This window comes from Nannospalax galili, unplaced genomic scaffold (assembly GCF_000622305.1).
Source record: "Nannospalax galili isolate Female #2095 unplaced genomic scaffold, S.galili_v1.0 scaffold146, whole genome shotgun sequence".
Taxonomy (NCBI): Eukaryota; Metazoa; Chordata; class Mammalia; order Rodentia; family Spalacidae; genus Nannospalax; species Nannospalax galili.
Genome location: NW_008357929.1, coordinates 4,892,932 through 4,909,508, shown reverse-complemented (window position 1 = coordinate 4,909,508; position 16,577 = coordinate 4,892,932).

Genomic DNA, 16,577 nt, shown 5'->3' with positions numbered 1-16,577 from the left:
TTATTTTGATATATCACAGTGAAAGATTTATCGTCCTCTTTTTTTTTTTTTTTTTTTTTTTTTTTTTAAAAAAAAAAAAAAAAAAAAAAAAAAAAAAAACACTGACCAAAACCAACTTGGGAAGGAAAGGGTTTGTCTTACAGCACAGTCTGTCATCAAAGGAAATCACGGCAGGAACCTGGAGCACAGACCATGGAGCGACGCTGCTTACTGGTTTGCTCCTCTGGTCTGTGCTCAACCTGCTTTCTTATACAACACAGACCTACCCCACTAGGGGTAGCATCATCTACAGTAGGGTGAGGTAAAAAAAAAAAAAAAAAAAAAAAAAAAAAAACACTGACCAAAACCAACTTGGGAAGGAAAGGGTTTGTCTTACAGCACAGTCTGTCATCAAAGGAAATCACGGCAGGAACCTGGAGCACAGACCATGGAGGTACGCTGCTTACTGGTTTGCTCCTCTGGTCTGTGCTCAACCTGCTTTCTTATACAACACAGACATACCCACCTAGGGGTAGCATCATCTACAGTAGGTTGAGCCCTCCCACATCACTCAACAATCAAGAAAATGCCCCACAGGCCTGGCCACAGGCCAATCCAATGGAGGAAATTCCTCAGTTGAGGGTCCCTCCACACAGGTGTTTCAAGTTGACAACTGAAGCTATCCACCATAATCCATATGAAGGGAAGTTATGTGGCTGGGAATTTGGAAGTTTGGGTAATAAACACTATGTGACTCTTAACAAAATACCCTATGTTGAATGACTTAAATAACAGGAGTGTATTTCTCAGAGTTCTGGAAAATTAGGGTGCCAGCATATTCGGTTCTGGTGATGGCTCTGCTCCAGGTTTTCAGCATTACCATCTTGCTGGGTGCTTACATGGTTTGCCCTCAGTGAGAATCTATAGAAAGAGTGTTTTCTTTTTTCTTTACCTAAAAGAGCATTGATCCTATCATAAGAATTCCACCCACATGTCCTCAAATAAAGCTAATGACCTCCCAAGATGCCATTTCCAAATACCATCATCACGTGTCAGGCTAAGGATTTAACATGAGTTGGGGGAGATAAAACACTCAGTCCATTACAGTCCGTGCAGTCAAGTAAAATAACATTTTAAAAGGTCAAATATAAACTTTTGTTAAATTAGGAAAATACAGCGGAAGAGAGAAAGGATGTGATAAGTCACTTTAACCTTCATGGGTTAGCTTCTAACTGAAGGAACTGCCTCCCTCAGTTTACAGGGACGCTTGTTGAAATATTTGTGAGAGGACTGGTCTACAAACGTTTGTTACCCAGGGTTGTAAAGATTTTTAGTGGGAGCTGGAGAGATGACTCAGCAGCTAAGAGTGCTTGCTGTTCTTGTAAAGGATCTGAGTTCAGTTCCCAGCACCCATGTCGGGCAGCTCACAGCCACTTATAACTCCAGCTCCAAGGGGTCTGATGCCCTCTTTCAGCCTCCTTTGGCATCCCTCCAAACATACATGGTATACGTACACATGAATAAATATTTAAGAAAAGAGTTTTGAGGGGAAAATCACTTTCTTGAAGAGGGGAGAACTGTAAATTTAAAAGAAAAGTATATACTAAAGAGAATTTAAAACTCTATCCCAAACAATTTACCTACTAATTAAAGATCTGTGGAAAAAAAGCAGGTTAATTTGGTGTCTGTAAGCAGGCTCTGGAGGAAATTCCCCTGAAAGTTTTCTTTGTAAAACATCAATGGCTGACCTTGGATTACATACAAATGCCATGGGCAGGCTTAGCCCCAAACCTGGAACAATTCAAGGACCGTTTATTTAGACAGTCTGAGAGGGTCGGGCTCCAAGTTCCAATCAAGTGATGGATATTGAATATGGAGACCAGGGCCCAATCAGTTGAGTTTATTTGTATTCATTCTACTTTAGTCTTAACTTTTCTAACGTTTTTAAGTAGAAAAAGGAAACAATGAAGTTTTCACTACTTAATACTCAATGTAATACAAGAAAATGGCTTCTCTTTTCCTTGCACAACTAGAGAATGCAATTAATAGAACCATGAACCTCTTAGGAGGACCAGCATCTCTAGTCTAGTACCCAACAGAATCCGGTGGACCAGGACAGGCCCAACACATCCACACCTTTTTCTCTTTTGAAGGATATCCATTCTCTTTCAGAGTAAAGAAGCAAAATTAAGAGGACAGAGGAGATAATCCTAAATTCTACCTCCATCAAACTTACCATGGGTGGAAGTTTTAAATTTAAAAAGACAACTCCGCTGATAATAAAAGTAATCAGAACAATTTAAAGAAAAACATTTGAAAAGTTTCACAGAAAAGAGAAACAGATTTCTAGATCTATATGGAATCTCATCATCACCCCTCAAAGTACTGACAGAAACTGGATAGACTGAAAGTGAGTATAGGCAACAATGTCTTCCCAAATTCCATTAATTGCCCTCATACTGGGGAGAGGTGGATTGAGAGTTCTGCAACTTCTAGTGTGTAGGTGCCTAAAACCTGGGTGAAATGCCTCCACAGGCTCTATCTTGCCAGAGACAGGAAACACAGACAGGAAAAGTGGGATGATTGTAATCAGTGGGAGGTAATTATCCCCAGGAAGAAACAAGGATTCAGAAAAGCAGAGAACAAAGAGGAAACACATAGACAAAATCCTCTGAGAAAACTGGAGGCTGACAAAGAAGATGCAAGTTGAGTTCTGGAATGACCAGGAGCCAGCTGGGAGCTCTTCTGCCCAGACAGAACTCCCCTCTCCTAGAGACATCCTAAAATCCAGCAAACAGGGGTGAGGTAGGAAGACTACATGGAATTGAGATCAATTTCATCTTTTATATAAATAAAAGCTAAGTTGAATTATTAAAAAGGAAAGAATATTTAGGCTGGGGTGATGCAAGAACTCCAACATTCCACAAGAAACTCATCTAAATGAAAATGAATTTTGAATAAAGACCTAATAAAGTGAGGAAGCAAGCTACTTGAGCAAGAGGGGAAAGAGCAGGTGTGGAGGAAAGGCTGTGGGCGGAGGCTGCCAAGTATGTTCTAGGAATAGCCTGAGGCCAGCGCTGGTGGGATGTGGCTGATGAAGCCTTGGGAGATGGGCTTGTGAGGTGAAGGAAAAGTCAGATCACAGTGAAAGCAGACTTCTTTTTCTTTGAGTATGATATGACAAGACTGAGGGCTTTTATTTTAGGCAGCCATGTTACTGGTGCAGTACTATTGATTCTTAGTGCGCACACACACACACACACACACAAAGTTTGGTAAGGTGATGGGTGTGCTAATTAATAGAACCAAATCTCTCTATAGTGTATACACAAATCAGTACAACATATTACACTGTGCCCCATATTTATATACAATTATTACGGCTTCATTTTGTTTTGTTTCATTTTATGTTTTGAGACAGGGTCTCAATATGTAGCAGGCGCTGGCTTAGAATTAATCTAGGTAGCCCAGACTAGCCTTGAATTTGTGGTCCTCTTAGATCCACCTCCTGAGAGCTGGGATTACAGGTGTGTACACTATCCTGGCCATAGCTCAGTTTTAGCAGTAATGAAGTAGAAACTATGAAATACATTTTAATGGTGGGATGGTGACAATAGGGTTGGTGAGGAGTAGATATATTTTAAGAATGTAGTAAAGTTTGGGCTGATAGTGTCTTAACAAGTGATAAAGTTGACTCTGCTGATGAACAGTATTGAGCACAGGACCTCAGAGGTATGTGGGTAAATGTGCTGGATAGCTTTTGTTGTCAGCTTGACACACCTGAGTAGAAGGAGCCTCAGTTGGTGAATTGCTCCATTGGACTGGCTTATGGCCATGTCTGTAGGGCATTGTTTTGACTGAGTAATGTGGGAGGGCCCAGCCCACTGTGGGTGGTGCTACCCCTGGGCAGGTGGATCTATGTTGTATAAGAAAACGGGCTGAGCAGGGGCCAAGGGAGCAAGCCAGTAAGTGGCTTTCTTCAATGGCCTGATCTCCAGCTCCAGCCTCCAGGTTCCTGCCCTGAGTTCCTACCTTGGGCTCCCTGATGAACTGTGACCCAGGAGATGTAAGACAAATAAACCCTTTCCTTCCCAAGTTGGTAGTGGTCAGAGTTTTTGTCACAGCAATGAGGAAACAAAGTAGAACAGAAGAAATCCTATTCCAGGTGCTGCTAGTTTCTCCATGAAATATAAACAAGATCACCAATAAATAGTAAGATGTGAAAGGTTAGAGAACAGGGGAAGAGTCATTTAAGAAATTGGGGAGAATGGACGAACTAGGAAAAGATGGTACCTGATCAGCAATACAGGCCTGTGCGAAGCTACTGATAGTTCATTTTAAATAAGACTAACCAGTATGGCTGTAGGCCCCATTCCAAGCACACAGAGCTCAACAGATTCAGGTGGGGAATACTCTGACTGAGTCTGTGGGTGAGCCAACAGAGTACAGTGAAGTTAGAGAAGAGTGGGAGGCTGGAGTGATGCCACAGTAAACTGCAAACCCAAGTCTTGGTAAGAGATGAAAGGAAAAACAGTTTGTTTTTTCCTATTGTTTGCTCAGATGATGCTAAATGTGATGAGGATATGGATGTGTGGGAATCTTCAAGCTTTGCTGGTGGAGACGCAGCAAGTCTTCAAAGCAAACTAGTAGAACTTAGTGAATTTAAGGAAGTTTAAACCCCAGGATCTATTGTCCTAACAAGAGCCATGGGGAGTTCCTAAGTGTGGTCCATAGAAAGGTGTTGGATTGTTCATTACAATATTGCTTTCAGAAGTACAGAGCTGGAGGCACCCCAGATACCTGTTACCATACATGTACATATGATAAGAAAGCGCGTGTGCGCGCACACACACACACACACACACACACACACACACTTTTAAGAAAGATACTCAGAAAAGAAAACTTATTCTCAGCTTGACACTTTCATGGAAAGGAAGTCAGAAGACATTTCCCATCCATTTTTACTCCACTTGGATGTTTTTTATAGTGAGCCTATAACACATTTATTATTTAACAGTGTTACCTGGGTGGTAGGATGGAGACCACTTAAATTTTCTTCTTATTTTCCAAGTTAAAATAAATAAAATAAAACATATAATACATGCCTAAATACATAATTACAAACCTAACTCACACATATTTACTGAACTCCTATATATACTAGGTAGAATGCCAAACCTGGTCGTGGAAAGGCTGGTAGACAGCTTCTGCTCTGATGGAGCACGAACCAGGAGAGAGATGCAGGAACCCACACAGAATGTCACAAGATACTGTAGTGCAATAACGGAAATAAGCAGAGTGTGATATGGGGACACCAAAATACCAGACCATACGAATTCCATATTCACCAATGAAAGGGTTCTAGCTCCAGGAGGTCAGATGACAGATGGAAATGTGTGCCCAGAGAAGGAAGAACAACACATCAAGTGGCGGGACTCTGAACTTTACTTTCTCATTTATAACAGAGTGACTAAACACCTTACAGGTTGCACAGAGATGAAATAAAATGATATCTATAAAAAGCCTGGCACACAGTGGCATTCAAATTTGAGTGTTTTTCTCCTTTCTCTGACTCATACCAGAAGCCTGGAAATTGCATCAGGTAGGTGTTTCCTTTTTTCCCAGGTTAGAAAACAGCAACTAAACGCCTCAGAGGTAAATTACTTGCCCAACATGTCTGGCTCATGACAGGCAGAGCCAAGAGGAAATGGGTCTGCCGCTTCAGTGGATGCTCTTTATAGTATATGGTACCCACGAGGGAGCAATGCTTAGTCATGTCACATTTCCTTTGTTGTGATGAGGCAGAAAGGGGGCGAGGACGGCAGGTAAGAAGAGGTCTGCTCCACAACGGAGGTGAAGTTATGCTTCTTGGAAACCTCAGACTCCGGATCTATAAGGAGCTGTCCACCACTGTGACCCAGGAAGCTAATGGCCTTACCTGTCTCTTCCACTCCTCCTGTCTCCTCAGCGTGGACCAGTCCATGGTGAGCTGAAGATCTGCTTTGCTTTGCAGGAACTAGTTATGAAAGTGTATGATTATCTCACAACATGCCCACAACATCGAGTGTGTCCGAATATTTTGTGTTTCAACGAGTTCAAACTTTATGGAGGGGATACACTGAGAAATAGGAGGGGGTCTCCAGATGCCCAATTTGTGAAGGCGTGAGAGCAAAAGCCCATTTTCCATTCTGTAGCACTTCTTCACATGAAGTAAGAGAGGTGGGAGCCTCTGAGGTGCTCTTCAATTTTCAAGGCATTTTGCAGGTGGGAGCCCATGAAATAATCAGCACTGCTTTTCTGATGAGCTGCCACAGACAAGCTGCGCCTCAATGTCAGTGGGTATCTGCACAAGCTAGGCTGACAAAAGGGACTCCTTAGACACCGCTTGCTAATCAGCTCTACTGCGGATTATCCTGTAGAGAGGAGTTCTAAATGATGCTAGTTACACATTGAATCACTTGGCCACTGCTCTGTATAAAAGCTTGGGTTACATTTTAGCTGTGCTCAGTATTAAACAAAAAGACTGTCCTTTTTTAAAAATTAGAAACATAGTGAAAACTGTGGGGGTCCCTCTGCTCTCTACAGTTCTTTAAGCTTGATGGAAATGTAGCTCCTCGCCTGGGCTGTCCCAGCCCTCTATCTAGTGGAGGCCCCAGGGGACTAATCCACCACCACAGTACTCTAACTTACAGAACTGTAGGGAGCAGAAAGACTCCACAGTCTGCTCATGTTTAAATAAAAACATCCACCTTTTTTGTTTAATGGTGGGCATAGCTAAAATTTAAGCCTATCTTTTAATACCGAACAATGAACAGGACACCAACCCTCCACTTGTAAGGCTATGGAAAGTCAAGTATTTTGCCTTCTAAACCGTACCTGCCAGTGTCCCTTGGTCCAGGAGTTCTCTGATCATTAGAGCCCAGATGATTCTCCAATCAGGCAGTGGCAGGTCCTTTATGAGTTATGTTCCTTCTGCTGCAGACATAATTTGGTACAAATTAGAAGTCAGCTTGTGAATGCAGTTCAAGAGGCCAGTGCCAGATGCACAGTCAAGTCAGGAAATATTTAGCATCAACGATAGTGTTATTACTTACTCAGCATTTATTATGTGCTAGAAACTTTAGAACTTACTGTATAACAATTTATTATGTGCTAGAAACTTTAGAACTTACTGTACTCTCTCTCTCTCTCTCTCTCTCTCTCTCTCTGTCTCTCTCTCTCCCTCTCCCTCTCTCCCTCCCTCTCTGAGAAAGGGTTTATCCTATAGCCCAACTTGAGTTTAAACTCAGGATCCTGACTGCTGGGATTACAGGCACACCATGTTCTCATCTCACCCTTTTAACACTTTGGAATAAATGCTATTAGTATTTGCAGATAAGTAACTTAAGGATTTTATATGCATCTCCCCCATACTACCAACATAGCTGCATACCTGTTATGGGTCATTCCCAAAAATTACTACAATGTTTAGAGGCTTAAGAATAGGTATTTGCCATCTCACATAATTTCCAGGGCAGGAATCCAGGAACTGCTTTATTGGGTACGTGTGGGTTAGCACACATCTTAAGGTGACAAAATGTCATCTGGGGCTGCATCCCCTGAAAGCTTGACCATGGCTGGAGGTGCAGAGAGTGGGCAAACTGGTGCTGGCTTTTGGAGGGAGGCCTCAGTTTCTTACCACTCTTTTAGGAGATGCTATAATATTTTTGCAATGTGAATTGTTTTCTTTCCAGGGTAAGTAATCCAAAGGAGAGAGAAAGGTGGAAACTACAATTTCTTTGTAACCTAGCCCCCAGAAGTCACACCCTTGTGCTTCTGCCGTACTCTACTGAGCACTCAGGACAGCCACGACTCACTGAGCGCTGCTACGGCAGTCCTTGAAGGAGATCTTAGAGGCTGACAGAATTGGGATTTTAAGTTGGGTCTTATTTTAGTTCCTTTTCCTGTTGCTGTGATAATACTCCGACAACAGCAACTTAGGGAGAAAGGGTTAAATTGGCTCACAGTTCCAGGTCACAGTCTGTCATGGCAGGGAAGTCACAGCAGTAGGAGTTTGAGAGGGTTGGTCACATTGCATCCATAGTCAAGAAGAGGAGGGCATTGAATGAACGTTTGCTGCTCAGTTCCCTTTCTTAGTTTTTAAAGTCCAGATTCCCAGCCAGAAAATGACCTACAGTGTATGTATGGGTCGTCCCACATCAATTAACATAATCAAGACCATCTCCCATAGACCTGACCACAGGCCCATCTCTGAGGTGGTTCTAGGTCCTGTCAAACCGACAACACTAAACATCGCAGATCTGCTCTCTGTTAAGCTGGGCTCTTGACCACTCTGAGATGTTGCTTCTCTAATAAAAACCATCTCTAAAGTGTTCATGATATTTGGATGGTCATGAAAAAGCAAATAACAATAGAATAAGAAAAACATCTGTGTAGTTAGTGCTCTCCATGCCCCAGGCATTATAGTCAATTATTGCCATCATTCTCCCATCATACTTAATGATGAGGCTTTGAGTAGTAAAATGATTTGCCTAGAGTCTCAGAAGTAAAATCAAGACAATCTTTCTACGTGTGCTTCCTGTGTGTGATTAAGTAAATAAGAGCGAGTGGAGGCTACTTCCATGAAGGGAGAATGAAGGCAGGGGACCACCAGCCTGTGATTGAAACAGAGGGGCGGGAGACCTGAGACAGGACACTCGGCGTTGTAGTTGTAAAGCAGGCTGCTGCGGATGAAAGGTATTACTACTCAGCTGGCATGCCACTAAACTTAACCCCAGGGTAAACCTAAGAGGCAGATAAGGTGGAAGAATTCTCAAGGCATGAACTGTCTATTTTAGTTGATCAAATACCCTCTCAACCTTTGACTCTAGTTTTGTTCAGCTACATGGACTTATCTTTTTCAAAGACATCTTTTTTTTAAAGGCAAGGAGAAAAAAGAGCTTTTAAAGTGAAAGAAAATTTGGTTTCTGAATATCTTTCTAGGCTAAAATATGTCTGCTTAAGTAGGACATTCCTTAAAACCAAACGCATTCTAAATGGCATCCATATCTGTCTTTATATTCTTACCCATAGTTTAACTAATACACAACTTTGCAGATGCAAAGAGGGTCAATGGCCATAAGTTTTGTAATGTGTCTAATAGCAGATGTTACCTAGGAGTGCAATATATTCATGTTATCCATATTCTAGAGAAGTTGAGATTTATCTATAAATAAAAGGCTCACCCAGGGAGTCTCTGTAGGCCAGCCTACATGGTGACTGACAGGCTAAATATTGTTCACAGCCAGTAAGCTTTGGGAGAGGGCCTTAGAACATTATCTATGAAGGCCAAGATACTTGGGGAAGAATGAATGGGTAGAAGGGAAGATATTAGTATCCTTTCCTGATAGTCAAATTTAGAATGCCCTCTTTGTGTATTTTGTTGGATTTTTTTTTCAAAAGATTTTTTTTTAGTCTTTTTGAGACAGGGTCCAGCTGTCCTGGAACTCACTATGCAGACCAGGCTGGCCTGGAACTCACAGAGATCCACCTGCCTCTGCCTCTCGAGTGCTGGGATTAAAAACATGCGCCACCACACCAGGCTTCAAAAGAAAATTTTAAGACAAAAATTTCTGTCAGTGGTTTATTGAAGACAAAAGCCCAGGACATTGTATGAAGAAGAGCATAGTGAGACAGGAAAGGAGAAGTCAGTAGAGGATGCATCAGTACAGTTCCCACTGTCAGGAACTCAGCTCCTCGGAGACACTGGAGAAACACACAGAATGCTTGCTAGATTTTGCTTTCTGAATAGAAGTGTCCTTAGTCCACTGACTTCCAGACTCCGTTGGCTGAGTGTTAACCTCAGGGGCCTTAATGACCCTGTCTTTTCTGACACTACTGGGATGTGAGCTGGATAGACTTTTGCAACTTGGAAGAGAAACTCTAAAGCAGAAAAACAAAAACAAGAACAACCCCCCCCCCCCACAGTACTCCTTTGAGATAGGAGCACTAATTGTGAACCTGTACTTGCTCTTCACAGCTGCAGTTAAAATCAGAGGCAGGTGGAAGAGATGTAGTCAAAGGCACAAAAGTCATATTCCAGTGTTGGAGAGATGGCTCAGCAGTTAAGAGCACTGTCTGCTCTCACAGAGGACCCAGGTTTGGTTTCCTACACCCACATGACAGCTAACAACCCTCTGTAACTCCAGTTCTAGGGTATCTGATACTATCGCGGGCATTGCATGACAAAGATGCACTTACACACATGCAGTCAATACACTATACACATAAAATATTTAAAATGTCACATTCCAAAATATATGGACTAGAAACAACTTCTTGTACTCTTAGTTTTTCATCAGCTAGAAAAGTCTCACTGGGCTCCATGTTGAAAGGGAGCATGGGCTATTGAGACATTTTAGTGGGGCAACTTATAAGTAAGAGAAGAGTTTGTGAGTATGTTACTTTCCTCATCATGGTGATCAAACACCTGGAAGAAGCAACTTAAAGGAGGAGTGGTTTAATTTGGCTCACAGGTTCAGAAAAACCAGGTCTATCACTGCCAGGAGGGCATAACAGAGGGGTGAGTTCATGTTATCAGGAACTTACTTGTGTGATAGAAAGTAAAACATTGAAGACTTGCTAAAAACTCTGACAGTGTGACGATAATAAAACCTTTAGAATGGTTGCTAGGAACTTTGAATGGCTGCTAAGAACTTTGGACCATGAAAGGTCCCAAGATAACATAAGAAATAAGAATAGGGGGAGGTAAACAGGAATCTTCCCCCACCCCTTGCAGTTACCCGGGATTGAAGTCTTCAAAGTCTGATCACCAAACTGCTGCATTCTTGTAACCTTTGTGACCAAATGTTATGCACCAGATGTTCCAAGTGTTCCTTTTGCTTGCATTCCTCGAGTATGTATGGACTATAAATGCCCCCAAAATCTTGAGCTAGAGGCTGGCACCATTACGGAGTGATCCAGGTGTCTGCCTACCAGTGTAAATTAATCTCACTCTCCCGCACCTGGCTTTGACTGATGGTCTCCTGCTTTCCAATAACATTTCCAGTGACATTTCTCCTATCTTAGCAGCTCAGAGTGTGTCAGAGCCAGAAACAGGACCTGGCCATAACCCTCAAGGCCTTCCCACAGTGATCTACATTTGTCAGCTAAGCCCCATGTCCCCAAGGTACTATGACCACCCAAAATACCACCAGCAGCTGGAGACCAAATGTTCAAACACAGGAATGGGGAATACTTCATGTTCAAACCAGTATAAGATTCACACTGAAAAAATCAGAGAACAGTCTGTAAGAAAGACTACCAATAGATATTGGGTGGCTACAGGCATGGTCTGCACAATACCATCGCTAACAGCTACCATAAAACATCAGCTGTAGTGTTCAAAGACAGAGAGGCAGGGCTGGGCAGCTGTCAAATTCTGGAGACCTGACTGTCTCATATGTAACCATACTCCTGGGCAAAACTGCTCCTGGGCGCACAAATCCAAGAGTTGTCTTGAAATGCGTCAAGTGAGGAAACATTTTGTGTTCCACTTTCTGTCTAGCTTTTCTACAAGTAAGACTTTTGTAACCTGATTTATCCTTTCCTAAACCCTCCAATCCAGAAAAGCGTATAAAATGGGAAATTCAATCCTGTCTCATATCCTTCTCTTCCTGTTTTGGTTGCCGTTGGGAAACAATTGTGAACAAGCTGTTACCAGTTGTGGCCATGGCAACCAAATAATTGACATACAGTGTGAAAGTCATAAACTTAATGAAACTATAGTTTTTATTGCACCTCACCCTCATCCCTGATTAAATCAGATCTGCATAATGTGAAGATATTAAATTTCCACCTTTCTCATTTTATCTCCCCTGCCAATAGGCAGGCTTTATTGTAAGGAATCCCTGCCAGTGGGCTGGAAACCTCATTGCTCCAGATTTTGCTGAAAAATGAGTTTTAATAATTGGTGCCAGCCAACCCACAAAGCAAAGCAGACTTCTGAGAAATGGCTGGATTCTGACTCCATGGAGATACAGCTGCTTTCCCCGCCGCAGGGGGAGACTTTATAGAGGTCTGGGGTGTCATGGAGGAAGAAAGAGATGTCAATGGGAGCTGCAGCATCAGATGGATTCAAGGACTGTTTCCAGAGCACTGTGTCTGGGCCAGGCCTCTGAGAGACAGGCACCCACAGCCTAAATGAGAAGCTGACCTTTTATTGCTTCTCACCAGAGACCTGCTTCCAACAAAACCAATAAGAACAGAGTTGAGGATGAAATCAATAAGAGCCAAAGTCAACCAAGACACCCACAGTGTGACTGTGCTTCAAGTACTAGGCTAGGTTCACCAGGGAGTTAAAGATTGGTGAAATTGATGCAAATGCTGTAAGAACTTTCATTTTAACAGAGAGGAAGGCCTAAGAGAGACAAGTGCTTATAAGCATTTTCAGGAAGGAGTGCTGATTCTAGCAAGGTCCTTCAAGATGGTGTTGTAAAGGCATTACCAGAGCTTATGAATTCCAGATCTTGCAAAATGCTTTCCCTGCAAGGAGACTTTGCCTGCTTATATTTTAATATGACTTCATCTCATAATAAAATTGTCAAGAAAAAAAAAAAAGAAACAAGAAGCAGGCTGTAATAAGGCAATAGTTCTCAACTGGGGACAACTTTGGCTACTTCTCTATACCCAGAGGGCATCTGGTAATGCCTGAAGACATTTTTGGTTGTCACAACTAAGGACTATAGAATGTGCTGCTGGTATCTACCAGGAAGAGATTAGGAATGTGGCCAAGCACTCTACAATGCACAAAATAGTTACCATCACAAAGACCAATTTGACTCAATGTGCCACTAGTGCTGTCTGAGTACAACTAACCCTGGTTTAAAAAGATGAGCTGATGTGGTGGTGCCTGCCTTTAATTCCAGGACTTAAAGGCAGAGGCAGGCAGATCTTTGTAAGACTGAGGCCAGCCTGGTCTACATAGTAAGTCTAGGACAGCTGGGCTGGGGCTACAGGGAAATCCTGTCTCAAAAAGACAAAAAGGAGGAGGAGGAGATGAGGAGAAGGAGGGGGAGGGGGAGGAGGAGGAGGAAGAGGAGGAGGAGGAGGAGGAAGAGGAGAGGAGGAGGAGGGGGAGTAGGCGTCCTACTCTCTGTTGAAAGTTCAATTATCAGGTAGGTAGGATAATGGTTCATGGATAGAGTTAAAGAGATAAGATGGAGGAATGGTTCAATTTCAAGTCCTCATTCCTCTAGTTTTAAGACTATCTAAGAAGCAACTGTTACTTCATTTTCTAAAGTGAAAGAAAATATTAAATGAATGAATGGAATAGTCATGAAAGGGCTTAAATTCTTGAACTTGGCTCTTTGGTTTAAGTTTGAATAAGTGCTCAAAGTAGTTACCACTTTTTCCTGGATAAAGTGACCATAGCCAAAAGACATTGCAGAAATCTTTGACAGTGACACAGTCTAGATATTGTCATGGTTTCCTGTTATATAAGAGCCACAGAGAGCCTCTTTACCCTGGCTCCCACATCAAAGTTTTCTAAAAAGCAGAGGTTTAACTCATGTTTTCATATATCCATTGTTTTAAGTACAGCTCAAACAAGCAGATTTGTAGTCATTAAGAGGCTGTCTTCACCTTGCTTCCTATAGAAGGGGTAAGCCCCTCTACAGTGCTCAACCCTGGGGCTTTGTTGGTCTCTTCTCTCTGGATGCCAACCCTCCCTCCTCCCTCCTCCAGGAACCTCTAACGGTCCCCTGCTGAAGTGACTTTCCTCTCCTGTAGCCCTGTTCAAACTCTCACTGTGTGTTCCTGCCCTCATGGCCCTCCTTCATTCCTTGATCCTTCTCAAATCCTTCACTACCAACATCCACCCGGCTTCCAAGTCACCTCTTCAGCCTCTGAGCACAGTAAGTTTTGCCCACAACTTCCACAATAGTGCCCGAGCTTTTCAACAGATGGGACTGTATGGTGACAGAACCTCCTCTGGGTACCATTCCTGGAGGAGAGCCAGGAGTACCTGAAACACATTTGACCCAGGTTCCCAAGCCCAGAAAAACTAGCACTGTCTGGGTAGAGAAGAAATATTGATGAATTAGTTATCATACTATATTCACAACAAATGTATTTAGTTATTTATTTCACTTTGCGATGTTGGGCCTGAACTCAGGGCTATGGGCATGCTAGACAGGCACTCTACTAACCAACTGACACTCCGGCTTTTTACTGTCACTTTTTTTGGAAAACATAAAGAAGTTATCTGTATGTATTTGAGGCACAGTACTGCTTCGGATTAGTCATCCAATATAAAAAAAATCAAAATCTGAAATGCTCTAAAAACAGAAACCTACTGAGTGCCAACATAACTCAAAAAGTTTTGGATTATGGAGCATTTTGAATTTCAGATTTTCAGAGACTATCATCACAGCATCGGGTAGAGATGTTCAGCCAGAGAAATCAATGGGAATAGTTAAAAATTCAAAAAGTTTTAAAATCTGAAGTACTACTCTTAAGCATTTCAGATAATGGAGTCTCAGCTAGTTTTACTGTTATTGCTCCAATTTTCCCATTCATCCTTGGAATGAGATAAGGACAGGAACCAGGATCTGAGAGACTTGAGAAGAATCCTCACATATCCAGACCTCCATTCTCTGAGGTTCATCCTGTGCCAGGCAGAGGCTATGCCTACTCACCAGGATCTTCTACAGAATCACAAAGGGGCAGTGCCAGGCCTCGGTGCCAGGCCTGGGTGTTACACATGCAACAGGTAGGGATTCTCTCTCTGCCTCCTGCCTGGATTCTCTCCTGCATGTCCCACGAAGCACAGCATAGTCAAAGGGGGTCTTACCACAGAAAAGAGTAGATGCCACGCCTAACTCAAGTTTCTAAGCTGGTGCAGGAGCCCCTTCCTGCCTGGTTTCTCAGTTCTTCTGTTCTTGGGAATAACAAATTTTAGCAGGCATAGCATCCTGTATAGATCATGAGGTTACTGGGTACTTAGAGTGGCGAGAGAAGAGCTGTGATTTTCAATTCCAGCTTTGTATCTCTATTCTCTGGGTCTTCTAACAAATTGTTGGCATCAGGAAGCTCCACACAAAAACAACAATTATATATATTGTTGCCTTCTTGTTCCTCTGAGGGTCACAGCTCTCAGGATGGTCAAATCACACTTAGTAGAAATTGCTTCCCGGGGAGAATCTGTTAGAAGGAATTCATTCACAATACTCCTCTTCCAGTCACCGCTGAGTCACATTGAAGACAGTACCTGACAAGTCTAGAGAGGCAGTTCTGGGAGCTGAGGGCGGAACTGTAGTCTAGAGTGTAGAAGGGACAGATGTATGGGTTCCTGTTTGGTCTCTTCCTTCTCTAATTACCATTATGTTTCCAAGGAAATTGGAAGCCAAAGAAGCTCAGCAACTTTATCCTGTATGAACTGTCCAGGAAGATGCTAGAAAAAAGAATTGAGTCTTCTGATAATGATGTAATACATTGCCTGCATGATTTGGTCATCATAGTTGCATCTTTGATTTGCTAAGGTACAGCTAGTATAGTACTGGCCAAAAAATGAATGATAAAATTGTTATAAACACCTTCATGATCAGGTGTTTCCTAAGTACCAGACCCTTTTATAAGTGCCTGACTTCTATTAGTAATTTTTAAAATCTCAATAACCCTGGGGAGCTAGGTTTGTAATTATCTCCATTTATGGAAGGAAATCAACGCACAGAGTTTAAGCCATCTGGTTGAAGGTCTTGAGACAGGTAAATGGGAACCAGGTCACTGACTTCAGAGTTCATGCTGTTTATCTCAGGCAACCTCAAGCTATGACCACATGGGATACTGCTCTGGCCTTTCACAGGTCTGTGTGACTCATAAAAGTATAGAAATATAGGATGCCCCTTTTCAACCTTATTCAAAACAAAAATATCATAAATAACGGAAATAATATGCAAAGTTTTGCAACCATACTTTTACCTTAATATTTTAGAAAAATAAAACCTAGGAAAACATCTAAATTCAACAATGAAGATATTAATTTAAAACCTTCAGAAAGCATTTAAAGGAAGGAAGGGAGGGCGGGAAGGAGGAAGGAAGGAAGTCCAGAGACGAAATGTGCTTCACAGTGGCATGGGAAAAGAGGCAGGTCTCAATCTGGAAGGTCAGCGTCTAAGTGGGACCAAGGGAGACTATGGAGAGGATGTGGGTTCCATACTCTCCAAGTCTGAGCTCAGCCCCTGAGGCAGTCAGGGCATCTGAGATCCCAGATGCTGTGGGACAGACTGCTTGCTGTGAACAAAGACCCCATGAAGAGAAACAGGGCCTCATATGCAGCAAATCCAGACCCTCTTGAAAGGAGAGACCCATCAGGAGCCATCACAGGGACAGAGGAAAGGCTCCAGGGAGAGCAGATAAGATTCAAAGACATAACAGAACAGTAATTCCTCAGTTTCCTGCTTTTAGGGACAATGTTGGTTCAGAATGGATGAGATGGAAAAGGACTTTCACAACAGGTCAGTCTAGAAGAGATTCCACTAGGAAGTTTAGAGATTTCCCAAGAAGCAGGGTACACAGGATGTTCCATTGCCTACCTGCTAAACTCAAGATGTTGGCCC